Source organism: Plectrocnemia conspersa, unplaced genomic scaffold, assembly GCF_051122295.1.
Source record: "Plectrocnemia conspersa isolate PC_06_02 unplaced genomic scaffold, ASM5112229v1 ptg000007l, whole genome shotgun sequence".
Taxonomy (NCBI): Eukaryota; Metazoa; Arthropoda; class Insecta; order Trichoptera; family Polycentropodidae; genus Plectrocnemia; species Plectrocnemia conspersa.
The window spans coordinates 11,753,928-11,772,422 of NW_028277171.1; the positions used below are offsets into that span (position 1 = coordinate 11,753,928).

Sequence of the window (18,495 nt, forward strand, 5' to 3'; positions counted from 1 at the left end):
GTTTTAATGCAAGTGCATCTATACAAAAAAAATGTTCAAGTTAATAGCAACGCGATGATTTAGAAAAGTTGATAAAGAAAGAGAGTGTGGCATCATATTATTTACAACGATGGAAGAGAGATCTCATGACCAAATAATTGCGTTAATAATTGGAAATATTGCACGAACTAATAGCACAGTTAATTACCCACAAGTACCGCCGAAAACTCTATTATTTGTTTAAAAAAGATGCACAATTATTTTTATTCATATGAAAATGATTCTCTGTTTTATAAGTAGTTTCTCGAATTATTAAGGCGAAGCACATTTATTCGGGTATCTCACTATTTTAGCCAAGAGGTATACGTATGTTTCTGGCTATTATTCGCACACGGTGAATCATCGGTGCTTGAAATGAGGTGATTGCGAGCGCCCGTCGCCCCTCTCGATCGTAAAACATGACAAACCAGTGTTTCTCAAATATATGTTCTAAAGTATAATATAAATCGAAAACATTTTATATCAGATATACATTCAGATATATGAATGTAGGTGTATGCGTACCACAGCTAGTCAACTATATAGCATTAATTAAAAATATTTGACATGACTAAACGAGGAGACTATTATAAATAATACGTGATTACTTTGAAAGATCTAAGATATACCTTTATATAAATCTCCGCATTATAACTGGATTATTTATGTATTGGACAATTTGGGATCTTAATAACATGGTTTCTACTATATATCTAAATATAGATTTAAATATTGATCAAAGGGTTTTATAATTAGTTTAAATTATTATATTATTATAATCTTAGTCATATTTAATATAAATGTGTAAATCAAGAACTATTGTACATAACTTCGATGTATTTAACAACTTGCAGTTATTTGTATTGTGCAGTATATAGCCAAACAAATCAACGAAAAATTTCATAAAAATTATTGTGATAAATTATTAATATATGTTTGCTATTTTGGTATAAGTTTTATAGTTATTTTGGCTAAAATTGAGCGATTCGATACTGAACCAAGTTTAATAAACAACAACAATATATTAAGAATCAAACCTTATTCGTTTATTGTAAAATTAAAAAAATTAAAAGTATTAAACCGTATTCATTTATTGTTAATTTCAAATTAAACCTTTTTCATTTTAAATTAAATTAAATAGTTGGATATTTTTTTAGTAAATATTATATTAAATTATTTATTTTAGTAAAAAAAATGGATTCATCATTGGCGAATACAATGGTAGAAAAATTAGACTATGATTTGTGTATTTAACAAGCTCTCGTACTTCCTGGGTATGGTGAATACTTTTTCGAGATTTTATTGTGCTAATTTTTGCGAAAGTTACAAAAAATATTTGAATTAACCGCGAAGTAATATTCTACCAGGGCTTCGCACTGACAGCATCTTATCTACTTAAAAATATACTGTTTAATTTGATTTGTAAAAGGCTTACTTTGAAATGAAAAACCTGTATACATATTATATGTATTATATACAATACAAACTAATTTAGTAATTTCGCATATGTATTTTTGGTTAAGCCTTAGAACTGTCTCGTTCCAGAAGTTTAATCCTGTCTTGTGTTTGATTTGCGGTAAGTGAAAACTCCTACTTAATTATGTAAGATATCGAATATCCAATGTATAGTCAAACTAACCAAACGCCAAATATGTGTTGTTATAACGTTAGTAAATATTCATTTTAGCTTAGAGATAAGTTCATCTGTTATATATTTTAGTATATATTTATTGATTTTTTACTCGACTTTTCATTTAATATCGTTCTTATGTAAGAATTAAAACATTCTTTTATTGATAAACATAAACTGCTGCAACAGACATCTATCAATTGTATCTGTAATGTAAATAACTTGTCGATTTGCAAAAAAATATATATTGCTTATAAGTATGACAAAATCACTTTTGGTCTATTTATATCTCATCTTTTTTACTTAAAAATTCTCATATGATTTTCATAAATTTTTTTTGTCATCTTTATTAAATTATAATAGCATCAAATAAGACAAAAAAGTTATAGATCTATTTATTTAATGTAGTGTCTCTTAACATTTTTTTACCTCCTGTTTAAATCTTGAAAGTTTTCATATCAATACAAAATATTCAGTAAATACAACTAATTTGTTTTTGTAATGCATATACCTATTAGTTATTTTTTGTGCGTAGGAGCTTTGAATTAAACCAATAATATATATGTTTTTTTATATATATAATATTTTCTGAAGCATAGGTATCTACATATTTATCGATAATTAAATTATAAAAATCATGGTGCGTTGCAATTCGTATTTTTTGTTGTTGCACGTTTCAATCCCTTGGCATTTGAATATAATGGGTTTTACTGTATATTTGTATTTCATTTGAGAGAAATAGAGCCCGGCTTCGATCCCGTATTATTATAGATAAAACTTGCTTTTATGTTGACTTTAAATTACTTGTCTTATTTTAGCCTTTTAATCATGAAAGTCTTTTTACGTAAACATAAATAGCTTAAAAAGTTATTATAATGTTAACGGGATATTTGGGCCATGTACATATCTGTTTTTATACACATTGCCAGACTAAAGGCTAATTTACACGATGCCAGTCGGCGTGCCAGCCGAGGTTGCCAGTCACTGGATGCCAGCGACTAGCACCGTGTAAACGCTTAACGCCAGTCATTGGAGAAGCCAATGCGCCACTGGCACGCCAGCAGCTGGCAGCTCCAGCAGAATAAATATTTTTGTTTTTCTGGCACTTCCCTCACATCACCGTACTGGCTAGAGTCTCCAATTACTCGAACCATCAACTACTCGAGTATCGAATATTAAAATTTTAAAATACTCGAGTACTTTCAAGTATTTACCAAATGTACCAAAATAGCTATTATTCAAATTCGTGCACATATAAATAAATAAATAAAATATTTAGTATGTTAATTTTTACAATTATTTTAACTTCACGAACATACTTTTTAAAAACAATAATGCAAAAAGTGTCTCGAATTTAATATTACTGGTAACCTTTGGTTTTATTATTCCCGTTATGGAAAAAACCCTTTCCGTTGCTGTTGATGTTGGTCCTATTGTCATGAACGCGTTGGATAAGGCTTCTAATTTATATTTGTTCGCTTTTTATAGATATAAAATTTTTTGAACTCTCTTTTTATGTTCTCTTCTTTCATTCCCTTCTCTGCTTTTCTCTTATTTACTTCGACTATTGACAAAATAGCATTTTGTAATTCTTCTTGAATAGATTTTTTTTCTTAACAATATACAATATTCTATTCCTTCTGATTAATGCGAAGAATTTAAATCTATATCATTCAAAGGTGTATTTGGGTGAATCCCTTTCACTCTAGAGCTAAACGGTTCGCAAAGAACTGACTTTACTTTAAATGCCTTTAAAACACACAATTGTTTTGATTTATATTTTAAGCTGAGGGATCAGTATAAACAATTTACAACACTTTACGCTACAACTGCATAGTCATAAAACCTAAAAATTTTTTTGTTGATATTTCATATTGTTCATTGCCATAAATTAGATAAGTCGGGACTGTCTAACAGAAAACACAAAATAAATTTCTCCGTCGTACCCACTAACATAGCCGACGACCGGAACTATGCAACTATGGAACTATGAAAAAATTATACCTGATAGTAACCGCTCTAACTCGGGACTTCGGGCATAAACGCCAAATAAAAGCAAGACGTTAACCTTTACTGGACCGAGCTAAAGTTATTTTTGTTTCTGAAATATTTCAAATTTTTTTAATTTCGAGTATTAATCGAGTAATTTTCAAAATACTCGATTATCAAGTACTTGAAAAATAGACAAGTATACTCGAGTATCGAGTACTCGATTACTCGAATTGGAGACTCTAGTACTGGCGTAAGGTGAGTGGCGCTTTTTCTCAACAATAATTCTTTCAGTTACTGGCATTGTGTAAACGCTAAGGCGCCAGTGGTTTGGAATACCATCACACTCGTACGTATAAATAAAAAAATCCATTTGGACTGAAATTACATTAAAATTTCATACATATAAAATTTACATATGGAAATCTCAAATTACAGAGTTGATTTCTAAGATTTCAAGAAGTGGCAAGAATCAGAATATAATTTTTGCATCAATTGAAACATCAACTTTCAATATAAGTTTATTCAAAATAATGTTATTGTTATCTATAACGTACTCCAAATCCAGATTTTTGGTGAAGTACGTAGTACTCTGTTTTCCCTTAAATTTTCTATTCAAAATACACACACGCACAAAAAACATTGAAGGAAAAATAGAACTGGAAAGCACTCGAAAATCCTTAACGCATTCCGCGCGAACGTCGCTTTGCCGCCAGCTCGCTTCAGCGCATGAAAAATGATGGTACATAATAATTTCTCTGTACAATTCGAATATATTTTTTACCATATGAATCTCGACGCTTGCTTGTATATAATATTATAGAACATATTATAATAATAATATATTTTTCTCATCGAGACGCCTCCGTATCCGTCATTGAAAACATTTTATGTAAGAATTTCCCGCGTGATTGATGGTCCTTAGTATTGTGGTCCAAATGCGGGCATAATATACACGAGATCGGGGCAGGGGCTCAGAAGATGTAGCCCGAGGGAAAATTAGCTTTTTGCGCTACCCGAAAGTTTAATATATCCTAAATTCTTCCTTTTTAGCATGACGTCAAAGTATTTTTGAAATTAAATTTTTACAAGCGATGACACACACATATACGTAAAACATTAGTTAGAAACGTTCAAAACAAATTTAATAATATTATCAAGTGTTATACAACGAAAGATTCTATCAGTTACTTTGAAACTATGAACAGCGCACAGTAACGTATATACGTGGCGCGAGATCATCTATTTTAAATGCAAATTTTATTTCACCATTTTTTAAAAATAAAGTAAAGTAGATTATACAGATGATGAAGCACGCGAACATGCATTTACCATTATATTTATATAAAGTATTACAGTTTATTTCATTAAACATTCTACTATTATTTCTTTCAAAAAAATATCAATTTATTACCAAAAAAAAATGATGTGAGGGAAATGTGAATTCTCATTTTCACTTTTCTTGAGAATTTTCGAGAAATATATGTAATACATAATATAGTATGTGATTATAACAATACAGTATATTATTGTAGATATCTTGACATTATTGATGAAGAGGGAACTGGATGATCGTTTGTTATAATGAAATAATCGGAGGACCAGAACGGATCAATCCACTTCGATTGATTACAGAGCATCGAGTTGCGAAGAAATTTTGGTCTCCCGTATTTATACCCGAATCGTAGAAAAAAATGTCAATAACATCTGCTACATTTTGTATATTTCGAACAATATAAAGAGAAAATACAGATTTGGATTAAAGAAAAAACAAGATTGAAGTTCGCCGACAGTCAAATTATGACGTAACTTTGTGAAGAGCCTCCAAACATATTTACAATCTGCCGATTCTAACGTAGAGCGGTTACATCTTATCCTATTATTAATGTAATTATTAAATTATTAAAGGCAAGACAAAACCGATTAGAGTAGTTGAAAAAAATCGTAAGTATATTTTTACATTTAATTACTTCCAAACTCTATTACCAGTTTTCAATACAGCATGCATATTTTCAAATTTCTTTTGGAGAGGTGTAGAAAAACTGCAACGGTTCTAAAACATTTAAAAATATTCGCACAAATTTATAGTCTCGATTTAGAATTTTCCTCGAAAAATAATTCTCGAGAAAAAACGTTAATTAGAATCTCTCATAGAGAGAACTGAATCAAGCGTTTCACGAAAAAACCTTTGAGAAAAGTGGTCATATTAAAGTATCCGAGACCACGAACATAAACATTAATCACCGTAATCACAACTATTATAACTAAATCAGGGGTTAGCAACCTTTTTTCGTAAATATTTTAGACTCGTCGGGGCAGAACGCAAGTATAAAATGAGCTTGAAAAATTTTTTTTTTTCAAAAATTCACATTTTTATTATCTATTTCAGGGCTGTCCAATTGGCGGTACGCGAAGTTATTTTTGCGGCCTGCGAACTAATTCATGTTCTTAAAATAGAATTTAAAAATCTGTAAACGAACAAAAATGTCGAAGGGTGACCTTTTTCAGCTCTCACCAGCAAAAGATTTTGGCCTACGAAATGTTTGTAAGAAGTAAGTTGAACAGTGCTGATACATATGTGTATTTTACGATTTTAGTATATATTTTAATTTGAAATATAAATGTTTTAGAAATATATTTTAGAATATTTTTGTAATATATAATGTAAGAAAAAATTTCTTAAATATGACCTTCTTTTTTGCTCCATTTTTAAAGTACATTAGATTGCTGTTGATTACAATTTATAGAGAAGGTAAATGATTGTTGTACGAAAAATTCGATTTAATAATGATTAAGAGTCACATTATCAAAAAGTTAATAATAAGATACTTAAATTAAGTATTAACTTAGCATAATTTATATAAGAGTATACCTAGATAGAATTTTAATATGTTAAACGAGTATTACGTAATAAAAACCCGGAAAATTCTGTTTAATCAGTCGTCGAACGGTAACGTGCGACTTTCGAGAATCTTTTCGGCATTTTAATGGATTTTTAACGAATGTTCCGTGCTTTTCAGTGTGTCGCTGCTAATTAAGAGTGAAAATATGAAAAAAATATATTAAAATGGTCGAGCTTTTGTAAATTTAAAATTTAATTAAGGTCCTCCCTCCTCCCACCTGACAAAAGGACGTTTAATTATATTCCCATGGCGAGATGGTTATTCTTCAGACCCGTCGCCTTGTTTACGCCACAGCCTAATTATAAATGATTCATTTTTGTCCTTTGCCACCCTTCCAAAACTAGAACCTTTGTTTCAATTTGAACTAAAACACTGGTGATGCATGCTAAGAAAAATGTACGATTTATAATGCATCGCTAGTAACAAGAGTTAAGTTAATCTCAATTACTTTTAAAATTTCAATATTATAAACTGATTAGAAATTGTTTCTTATTATGATTTTTTAAAGTTTTTTTCATATTCTTTTTGTAAAAAAAGTTGAGTTTATTATAAAAATTTAAGCCTTATAGCACGAGTGTATTTTTTAATCATATCAGTTTTTTTGGATTTTTCCATAAAACTATAGATATATTATATTACATATTTAAAACACACCATATAATATTCCCTACTATTGATCTATTTAATTTATACACTTAAATAATATATTAATATTTTTATTTTTATTATTACATATTTGTACCTCAATTAAATTCGCGGATTCTACTTGTAAACATTCAAGATATACAATAATCTCGAGATAAAAAATGTGAATAAGCGCCTGATCAAATAATGTATTTAATTGGATGTTGGCAGTATTGTATAACTGCTAATTTTTATTAAAATGATCTTTGCAGATTAACGTTGTTAACGATTTTATTGCGAGGGAGAACTCAATGTATTGATATTTTTACAGAATTAAAAATATAGTCGGCCATCCCTGCTCTATATGTGATAGCGCAGGGATATATAATAAGTATAATCAATAAAGTCACTTATGTACTCATATCTTTAACCATTCGATAACACAATTCATTTTAACCATTCAAATGCGTAAGGAAATTTAGGAAAATCTAATATAAAGCGATCGATCGAAACTATAATGCAGTTGGAATATATTACATAGATACTATATTCATAATATTCCAAATACGATGTTATCGACACGAAATATTCAGATAAATTTTACTACAATACACATACATACATTATATTATATATATTCTGAAGCTACATCTTTTGTGCGGAAATGACCATAAATCATAATAAACGGATCCCACAGCAAACATCGCTTTCAACACTTTATTTATTTTCATTACAAATATTCCCGATGATATTTATTTACAAGATATCGTGGAACTGTGTCAGTATTTTATTTAATTAATTTTAAAATGTTCTAAAATATATTAAATATCAAGGATATGCTTACTAAAAGGAAGCGATATAACAACCGAAACGTAATAATTAAAATAAGCTGATTAAAATGTAATATAATTTTAATTAAAATGTTTTTGTGTTATAACACAATTTTATAATATTATATTTAAGATATGCTTATTAAAAAAAGAGCCATGTAGTAATCAAAATGTATTTATTATTATAATGAAATAAAGCGTTACATGCATTCTTAAAAATATGTATGTATGTATGTATAAGAAAATGAACATTCCACTGAAAAAAGTCTTGTACAGCTTATTTTTATTAACAAAAAAGTTAATATCGGAATATATAGGTTGCTAATAATAATTTTGAACTCTCTTAGTAATTTATATTTTGATAAATTATAACATTATTATAAATTTTATACATTAATAGGCTAAAAATATGTTACTAGAGAAAATTATGGAGAATTAATTTATTTAAGACGATAAATTTTAATTTCAATAATATGACCTTTAAACTTTAAGTATTTATTCATCCTTTAATTTTGTTTTGCGTTGTTAAGTTGTTATGTTTATATTGCTTAATATTTAATGACAAGTTAATACAGCATTATCAACTTGTTTGCGTCGTGCCATTTATAATGTTATACAGCTGTAATTTGCTTTATATTGTAGATTGTATTTTAAACGTAAAATATTAATACCGTAACGAATCTATATTAATCCTATTTTCGAGGATTATTTTCCAAGCAAATTCGCATTTCGCCTTATACTTATTTCCGCCAGATTAAATATCACACCGTTCGATTCCCGAGAAATCCTCCCATGGGATTGGTTCTATGAAAAAAATATCCCTGGCTCAGCAATAAAACCAAAGACAGTAAGGCCTGCGAAAAATAAAATATAATCTAGGGTTATTTAAATTACTTTTTTTTATATTTCAAGTTTCAACTTTAGATCTTTCATCTCATTTAATATAAATAAGCAATATAAATTGTTTAAAATTAATTATAAACAAATTTGGATTTCTTAATATTTATGTAGATAAAGTAAATCAACGTTTTTTTCACTGCTTGTAAATAATAAGTTTTTTAAAATAAGTTAACTGCGTAATAAACTATGGCGAGCTGCAAGATGATATAAATTGTTTGACTTTGTACTATAGATAAATATTATCGATACACATTTTACAAGTAAAACATGTTGTTAAAAATTGTGTTTTAAAATATTTTTTCTAAATTTGTATAAAAATATTAAATTTAGAAAAAATTAGGTAGTTATAATATAGAGAATTCAAGAAACTCAGATAAATATGTAGTACTACGGGGGTGGATTCCGCTCACCCGGTCGTCAAAAGCTGGGTGCCCGCCCATTGGGTTGGACTCGTAAGGTCCAAGTACCTGTAACAGCAGTGGTTCACGCATGGATGCCAAAGTAGTTTACTCTCCTATATGAATGTTCGAATTTTTAATCGAATATTCGTTTATAATAGCTAAAATAAAATTTGTAAAAAATCTTTGAATGAAACAATTTGTATACTTGTTTTTTCTTACAATATAGTGCCGCTCCAAAATTCATGGTCCTTTATGTGCTTTTATTTTGTTTCGAGATGCAAGACAATGAGACGCTTCTTATATTTATTATTTATTGTAATCAATTTCAATACATAGTACATATTACATTTATTTTAAGCGGTGTAAATATTAAATTTTAATTATAGATTTTTACTTTTTAGTACAGAAAACAAAAAAATATTGATTTATATTATTTTACTATTTTTTTACATTATATTTCACTGATATATCTTATATTTATAAAAAAATCATGTATTTAATTAAACCTATGATATATAAATATATCCATAAATTGCTCCTTTAGCTATCGTGCTGTGTTTTAATCACATCGTCTTTTGTATGCGTCTAAATCAGATTTCCCTACATTTAGATATAATACCATAGTATATTTGATTCATAGCGAATATAAACGGAATAAAAGCGTCAATTTGTTCGCTTTTGAACCGTCTAACGATGTTTGCCGTTACTCTTCTTCATTAGCCATTACGCATTCATATTTCCAGAGCTAACCGTTCCCAAAGTGCAGCTGAGGCAAATTCACTTATAACGTCCAGCGAAAATTTCCCTTTGGCTAGTTTTTCATAAGCGAAAATTTATCTGGTGCGATCTCGGTACATTGCGTTGACTCAACTCATAACGAGTTCCAGAGGTTGGGACTGTCGGAAAAATTCACATATATAATACATATTTATGTGTTTCTATGTCGTGGCCCAGAATTTTGTTGCCAAATTGGTAGCGACACAATAATTAAGTTGCGAGATCGCTACGTGATATAACGATAATTTGGCTTAATCTTCGCGATTTAAATGGAACACGAGTACGTTTTTCGCTCCATGATTATTGCTGTAAAATGTAAAATAGTGCTTTAAAAAACAGTACGATTGTTAAGCACGAACTATTTTTATTTTTAAGGTAATTAGAAACGCTACGTAGTGTTTCCTTTTGCTTCCTAAGTTGTGATCTAACTGTAAATGAGATTATTGTGTGTAACAATATTGTATATATGTATATAAGAGATTCACCTAAAGTGATGTGATCGTTTGATCACAAATCAATTCATGGTCTGTGATCGTTTCATTATTTTTCTTTTCCTTTAATATATTTTGAGGTAATATTTATATTTACTGGATAAAGATTTAAGAAAATGTGATCTTAAATGTATTTTTCAAAGACGTTTTTGATCTTGACCTATAGAAATCGGTACCATCTACATAATTAATTATAAACTATTATGTATATAATAATTCATAATACATTTATGTCACTTTGTCTGGTTTGCAATAAGAGCGCATTTTTATTAATAACCATTCGAATCTTCTCGGACATTATGGACTACGGTATTCCGACCATAACATTATTAAATTAGAACTATATGATAGTGATTAAGTATATAATCATTATAATTTTCTTTCTGCAAAAATATGAACTTTTGATTAATTTATAAATTTATTAAATATTTTTACAGGTGGTTACTACATATTTTTATTTAATATTTCACAACTTTCGTATAGACTTTCTCTTCTAATTCTCCTCATTCTAGTGCATTTTTATATTTGGGCAAATTCATTCCGTGTATTAAATATATATTTTTACACTTAATTTTAATGAATTTATGTAGATATGTTACCTTAATTTAAAGTGCATTTATCCACTATTAAAATTCGTGATACATAGTTTAATAAATTTAAAAAATAATTTAAATTCAAGTTAAAATATATTTGTATTATACATAAAATCTGACACGATTCTGATAATCCAATACGTCACAGGGTGACGAAAATTGTCGTCTCGGAGTACATCATGATCGATAGCTTTCTTAGGGGAGTGTTTGCCGCATCGGCAAGGAAATGGAAAAAGAAGATGTAAGAAAGGCCCTCACAGTCGACCCGCCCCGAGTAAATATTGGAGGAGGATAAAAAAACGGCTTCCTTCTTCGGAATGCCATTGGAATAGAAGACTAGCAAAGTTGGCCCTTTCGTCCTTCTCACAAAGAAAAACACGCACGTTACCGAAAACCGCACGAAAGAGTTAACGTCTATACGACATTTGCAATTTGTATTGGAGCGGCAAAGTTTCGGATGAAAGGAGCCGAATGCAATTCCACGCGAAAGGATATGTTGTTGTGCTTGTGTGTGTGGACGTAGTATAGGTCAGTCGACAAAGGGACTAAAAATATGAGGAATTCAATAGGAAACACGTATTTACATTGGGTACATCGCCAAAACTGTATAATTCAAACAAACGACGTAAGCTCGATTTAACGATATTATTTTCATAGGTATGCAAATTAATAAACGGTTTTTAATCGAGATATTAGTAAAGGGTACTTATATCAGTACTGAAAATATTACAATATTTTAGGCATATATTGAAATTTATTATATACTAGCTGTCGGTACCTCACTATCGTGAGGTACCGATAGCTAGCGAGTGTGCGAATACCGGACCCTCAACTTTTTGGGTTTTAAATATAATTTTTGCTTCGTTCTGATTTTTTTCAATATTTTTTAAAATTTAATGGTTCAAATTGGTCATTACTATTTAAGATTTTCAATGATAGACAAAATAGTTCAATCTATAAAAACTACTTAACATTTTCAATTCATTTGAAAATAGGTTTACAACTTGACTAAATATTTCCAGAAGAAAACATTTTATATTATTTATTAGATTTACAACGTTAGATTTTATCGTTATATTGAAACTTAGATATTTAATGATAAATCTAAATATTGTATATCATTTATGAATAGGTTTAAAACTTGGCTAGATAATAATAAATTAAAAATTGTACTATGAAATTTCAATACAGCGAAGCTCACGAAACCAATGAATAAATTTTGGTGTACTGAAAATTCGTTATATTGAATGTAAGGAAGATGATATATTTTTATTTTATTTTTAATTACTATATTACTACAGCATCAAAATAACCTTTTATAAGGTTAACAGATCGTTTTTGTCCTTGTTTAAGGAAAATGTATGAAACACAATAAAATTTGTGAAAAAAATGTTTTATAAAAAAAGTTTGAGGGTCAACGAAACACCTGTAATGTCGCTTTTGAACACATCTGGCACACCCCAAGTCAATGATGAACTGAATTCTTAGAAATATTTTGTAGTTATAACGTCATTCTTAAATTCGGAGCAAAATATTTTGTTATACTGAGATTAGTCTTCATTACAATGAAAACATTTTGTATGAAAGTTTTTCGGGGACAAATTAAACATTCGTTATACTGGGAATTTCGTTATTTCGGTATTCGTTACAAAGAGATTTAACTGTATTAATTTATTAAATAGAATTGCAACTTAACTAAATATTAATAAAACAAAAAAATACCAAAATGTTTTCAACATAAAAAATAATATTAAAAGGTAACATTTTGTAATATTTAAAAGTAGGTTTACAGTTTAAATAAATAATAATAATAATAAATAGCATTAGTTACATATCCGCTCAAAAATATTACTGATAATTAAAAATATTTTTTACACCTTAAAAAATATTAAAATTAGTGATATACAATTTTGTGTAGTTTCCTTTCAAAGGTGTCAGTAAGAGGGATTTTTGCAACACTATGTGTTTAGTAGTTGGTTGTTATCGAATAGTACTTATTTTTAAACTTTGCCCCTTTTTGTTGAAAATGTTTTTTCAAAGGAAATTTTATAAATTCTCTAAAAACTATTACTTTAAATTGGCAACGTTCGCCAAAATTTAAGTACACATTTTTCTGTTAAGAGAAGCTAATAAAAAATTTACATTATTTATATTATATTTTAAATACCGTATAAACTAAACATATTTTGAAAAAATATTTTTTTTAGAATTTGATGATTTTTATACATATATTGATAAGTGTTTTACAATTTAAATCGATAAAATCAATTTCGTAGTTCGTTCTCAAGCGCGCCGGGGAAATACCATTACCGGTATTCCCCGGAATTTCTTATATGTGACAGTTCTGTCATCGGTCAAGCGCGCGCCGGGATACAGCTTAGTGCGATTAAATAAACAGTGAAATATGTTATAATCACAGCATTTTTCTTAAAAAGTTACAATTGTAGATGATTCAAAGTGATTTACCATTGGAATTATAGACTTTATAATCGAAATTATCAATTATGAGTGTGCCAGTAAGTGTTTGGTTATATGAATACTATATCACGGTTATTCTAACAAAATTACTATTGACTTTCTAGGATCTAATATTAAAAGACAAACAGCAGTGATTTGGCAATTGAAGATATACATGCCAAAGTTAATTAAACATATTACAATGGTAGTAATAATGAAAAATCTCATATTAGTGTAAACAAAAAGTTACTTTTTACCCAATATATAGTATCGTTTACAGTCAATTTTCAGAATCAATGAGAGATCTAATAACATTTACGTATGGCAAACAATTAATGTATGACATATTGCGACTATTTTGAAGAAGATGAAGATATGTCAATCTACGTGTTTAATCCTCTACAGTAATTTCCGTTAATTTTGTTCTTCGTTTGTCGTTCAAATTTAATTTATGGATTATAATAGTAGTAATAATGTGTTCAATGTTTTACTCTTATTATTTTTTAATTACTTTTCAGAAGCAATGATGGAACAATTTGATGACCTAAATGGCTACAACGTAGAATTGGTATATATAAACAAAGAGTTAATCTACTCATGTTGAAGTCACTGTCAGCAAGTATTATCATTTTATAAAGAACATACTACATAAGTTTGATGTAACTGAATATCTTAAATTTGACTATTCAGAAAGAGGAATGATTGCACTGAACAAAAATTGTACATATTTTGCCACATCGGAATTAAAAATAACCCACTCTTAGATATTTTGGCTATCGATTATTCCAGGTATGCAATCAAATATTTATAATCATTGTAAAATGTCGTTTATTAGATAACATCCAAGAAACTACACATTTATAAGCTGTCCGACAGCGCCGATTTGATCGACATTAACTTTCAATCCTCACATACTAAGGATATATTACACGTTCATGTTTAAAACATAACTGGTTAATTTAAAATTCTTAAAATCTAACATATATATGTATTAAATCGGAAAGCAATGATAATGTTTATGTAATATAAAAGTAAAACTCACTTTTCGGCCTCGGAGCCCGGCGACGGGATTTCAAAATTTGAAGATTTCATTACAAAGATTGTTTTATGATTGTTTATCTAATTTAATCAATGTATTCTTCTTATCCTCAACACATTATGTATATATTTAATTTTCATAGTTATAACACACCTAGTTAATTTGCAATCCGATTATTTATAAAAGCAAAAACTCAGTTTTAGGCCTCGGAGCCCGTCGCCGGGAATTCAAAATATGAAAATTTCATTACGAAGATTATTTTATGATTGTTTATCTAGTTTAATCAATGTATTCTTCTAATCCTCAACACATTATGTATATATTTCATTTTTTTTCAGTCAAATGACGAATTAATGAAAATTATTGTCGCGTAGCAAAATTTTATTATTAAATAATAATTATTTAAAAGCGTTGTCACGGTACTATCTATTTGAATTTGAATGCTTATTTTTCATTGGTCGACGCTATTTGAATATTTGAATGCTTATTTTTGATTGGTCGAAACAACAGAACGCATTACCGGCGGCTCGAAAATCAATCGGAACAAATTCAATTTTAATTTTTATTATTATTTATTATTATAATTAAATATATTTCCTTTGTTTACGTGTATTGTTACACACTGTTAATACAAAGCGATACGATTTACAGAATAGATAATTGAACGGAGAATGTTTCGTTTAAAGTTATGCGCGTCCGGAAGCGGCTTAGAACAATTATATATAAGAATTATATATAAGATAAGAGAGACAGAAAATTATGAATATACGCAGATATGGATTTTCAATACAAAAGCATATTTTTTCATTCATCGATATTTTTGCTCATAATAATAATATTATTATTTTTATTAGTATAACTAGGAAAAACATTTGAACCATGATACATACTTAGCATCCTAAATATTTTTTTAACCGTTTTTAATTTTTTTTTAATTTCACTAGTCAAATTATTGTTTTTTATATTTTATTATTCACAAAATATTTTTTTATCAGATAATTCAGTATAGTATTTTTTCTTTCATTTCGCGATTTAAATATTAAGAACTTAAACTAGACATAGATAACTTTTCATGTATATCATCGATAGCTATCATTAGAATATCAGCTATTCATCCTATACAGGATGATGGCGCAACATACGTGCCTAGGCACTTCTTCATAGCCATATGACACGATCCATGTAAAACATTTAATATACATAAAAACACAAAGAAAATTAAGAAAAGTGTTTGATAAGTTTATTATTATCTTGCTGGGTTTATAAGCAATTTTATTTAAATTGAATTATAATTAGTTTTTTTAATACATTATAATGATGCTAATTGAATAATTAAAAAAATACGTTTTAATTAAAAAAAAACTAATTAATATAGCGGTTAATAAAGGTTTTAGTTGCTTTAAGGCATAGGTACGAGAATCAAAGTATGACTTATTTATATATTTTAAAATTATATTTTTTGTTAATAAGAAAAATATAATAATGAAATACTGAAAAAATATGATTAGTTATACAAGTACACCTCAGATGTAGAGCGTTTTTTAACTATATTTTTATTTTCGAGTGAAATTATAATTTTATATTTATAATAAGTAAATAAAAAATATATGTTTAATATATTTTTTGTGTTACTTAAGTGTATTTAACACAAAGACATGGAACGTTACCGCTCGTTGAACACAGCAGTAATTCCTCGTTATGGATCCCATCGTCTCTTGGCCAGATTTTTTCGTCTAAATTTCACGCTTTGTAAAATTAGCAAAAGAAGCATTTTACTGAAGAGCCTAAGTGTTTCCGATATTTCAACATACACACACATAAGCACATTAGTCGCTTTCTTCAGAATTCGCTTAGTGATCCCTGCCTTTCGACTAAGTATTAATCACTGAGAAGACGTTTAAAACGAAAACTCTTGTTTGGATAAGATTGATTCTAATAAAATTGCTACACGTAATATATTATTATTTCAGAAAAAAAACATAAATACAAATCACGCCCTTGTCTAAAAGTAACATAAATTAAGACTCCCCGACGTTTTGGGCGTAATATATTTTTACTGTGCAGCACTAATTGAAAGGCATGAGAAGTCATTATAAGTGCCAACACAAACCACAGGGTGCCTGATAATATATTGTCTAAAAAAGTTGCGAATCTCAAAAATAATATATTAGGTCAGGCCATAAATTTGTGCATATTTTTGAAAAAAAATTAAAACAAAGAAAATTAAACACTTCTTGCAACGTAATATGTACCTATTAGTCTTAATAAATGATTTTTATGAAACTTTCTAACTGAATAAAATTTGAACCATTATTAAAGATCCAGGTATCTTATGCACTTGTAAGGGTTTCAACGGCACGACATGTTCTAATTTGGAGGTTACTCTAACGACTATTTGGAATAAACGAAAAAAATATCTAATCGTCTCCAAAGTGGGCCATGCATGTTCACATCAATAGAAGAGAAATAGTGTGACCAAGCAATTGTGTTAATAATTGGAAATATTGCAGGGTCCACATTGTAGCACATCTGTTCCGAGACATTAATCATAGCTATCTGGACCGTTTCTATTTTAACACATTTTGTAGATGTGTTCAAAAAGCGATGCAATTTGCTTGCAAACATCCTCATCTCCGATTCGCTAGAGTTATAAAATACGTGACACTTTCTCACAAAAGTCACAGTAGCAGAGATGAATCAGGGGACTGCATCGATACGAGAGACACAATCGGATCCTAACTGTTCCATAGACATCACAGCCGACAAAAATACAACTCGACACGCCAGCGAAAACTCTTAGACTTCCAAGACCGCTTAATAGTGGTATTTACATTTCTCTATATATGTGCTAATTTATATACGTTTATACAATAAACTGCCACCAGCTTTTCTGGCGTCTATTTGGCTGCAAAGTTACACCCCGTTGGCCTCAATACTCGAAACACTATTATGCTTATATATTTAAAACAATTTTTTTATGAGAAAAATGATGCGACTGCTTTAGCTTTCCAGATAATTAAATTATATTATTATCCACTGTTCATTATGTATTATTTCACTACAATATTACCCCTAAAAACGTACTCCATAAACGGTCGTTCATCTAAGCGGGTTCTAAGAAAAACTTTTATTTGTTGTTGGCAATAGCATGTACAGCACACACTTGTAGGGATACATTTCCTATACATGATACAATAGTTACATTGTAGTCTTATTCTTTTTGTGCTCTAATACATCGTTAGTTCTGGCTCTGTATCAACAAGACATTTCAGTGTGTCGTTTTTAATAACATAATACACCAAAATGATATAATTATTAGGAAAGATTCCGTACTCAGCTTCATCCGCGTTTTGTCCCTAGTTGTGTTGAATAATTTTATTATAAACGACGTTTTATATGTGTCGGTATATATAGGTGTTTTAGATGCTCCACTCCTGACATTTTTAAAATACTTTTTCTGATCTAATTTTAATTTTAATATAGAACACAAAGTTATTTGGCTTATAAATTATTATTTAAGTTGAAATATTTTTTTAGTTTTACCAGGGTTACCACGAAGAGGAAAGCGGATGCTGCCTCGGTTTTCTAAGTATTGGTCAATGTGAAACTCTCTTGTCATGAAGTCGGGAGTAACTCATGGAAGTTCTTTATGTAAGTTAACGACAAAAATGAATTTTAAGTGGAAGGGAATGATGTAATGATGTATGGACTACGCTAGTCAATATTGAAAAGGTTCTTTTGCTTGGTCCATTATCGATGCGTGTAGCAATTGCGACTATTTGAGGGTGGAACAAGATTAATCGTTTTTTCTGGCATGCTTATTATCGTTTAGACAGGTAGAGA

The 18,495-nt window shown here is 28.8% G+C and overlaps 1 long non-coding RNA gene across 1 annotated transcript; it reads left to right on the forward strand.

Moving 5' to 3' along the window:
• Positions 1-13,405: 13,405 nt before the first annotated feature.
• LOC148233934 (uncharacterized) lies at positions 13,406-14,219 on the forward strand. Its single transcript, XR_015810253.1, has 3 exons — positions 13,406-13,818; positions 13,894-14,017; positions 14,132-14,219. It is a non-coding gene; the product is annotated as an uncharacterized LOC148233934 (long non-coding RNA).
• The last annotated feature ends 4,276 nt before the right edge of the window (positions 14,220-18,495 follow it).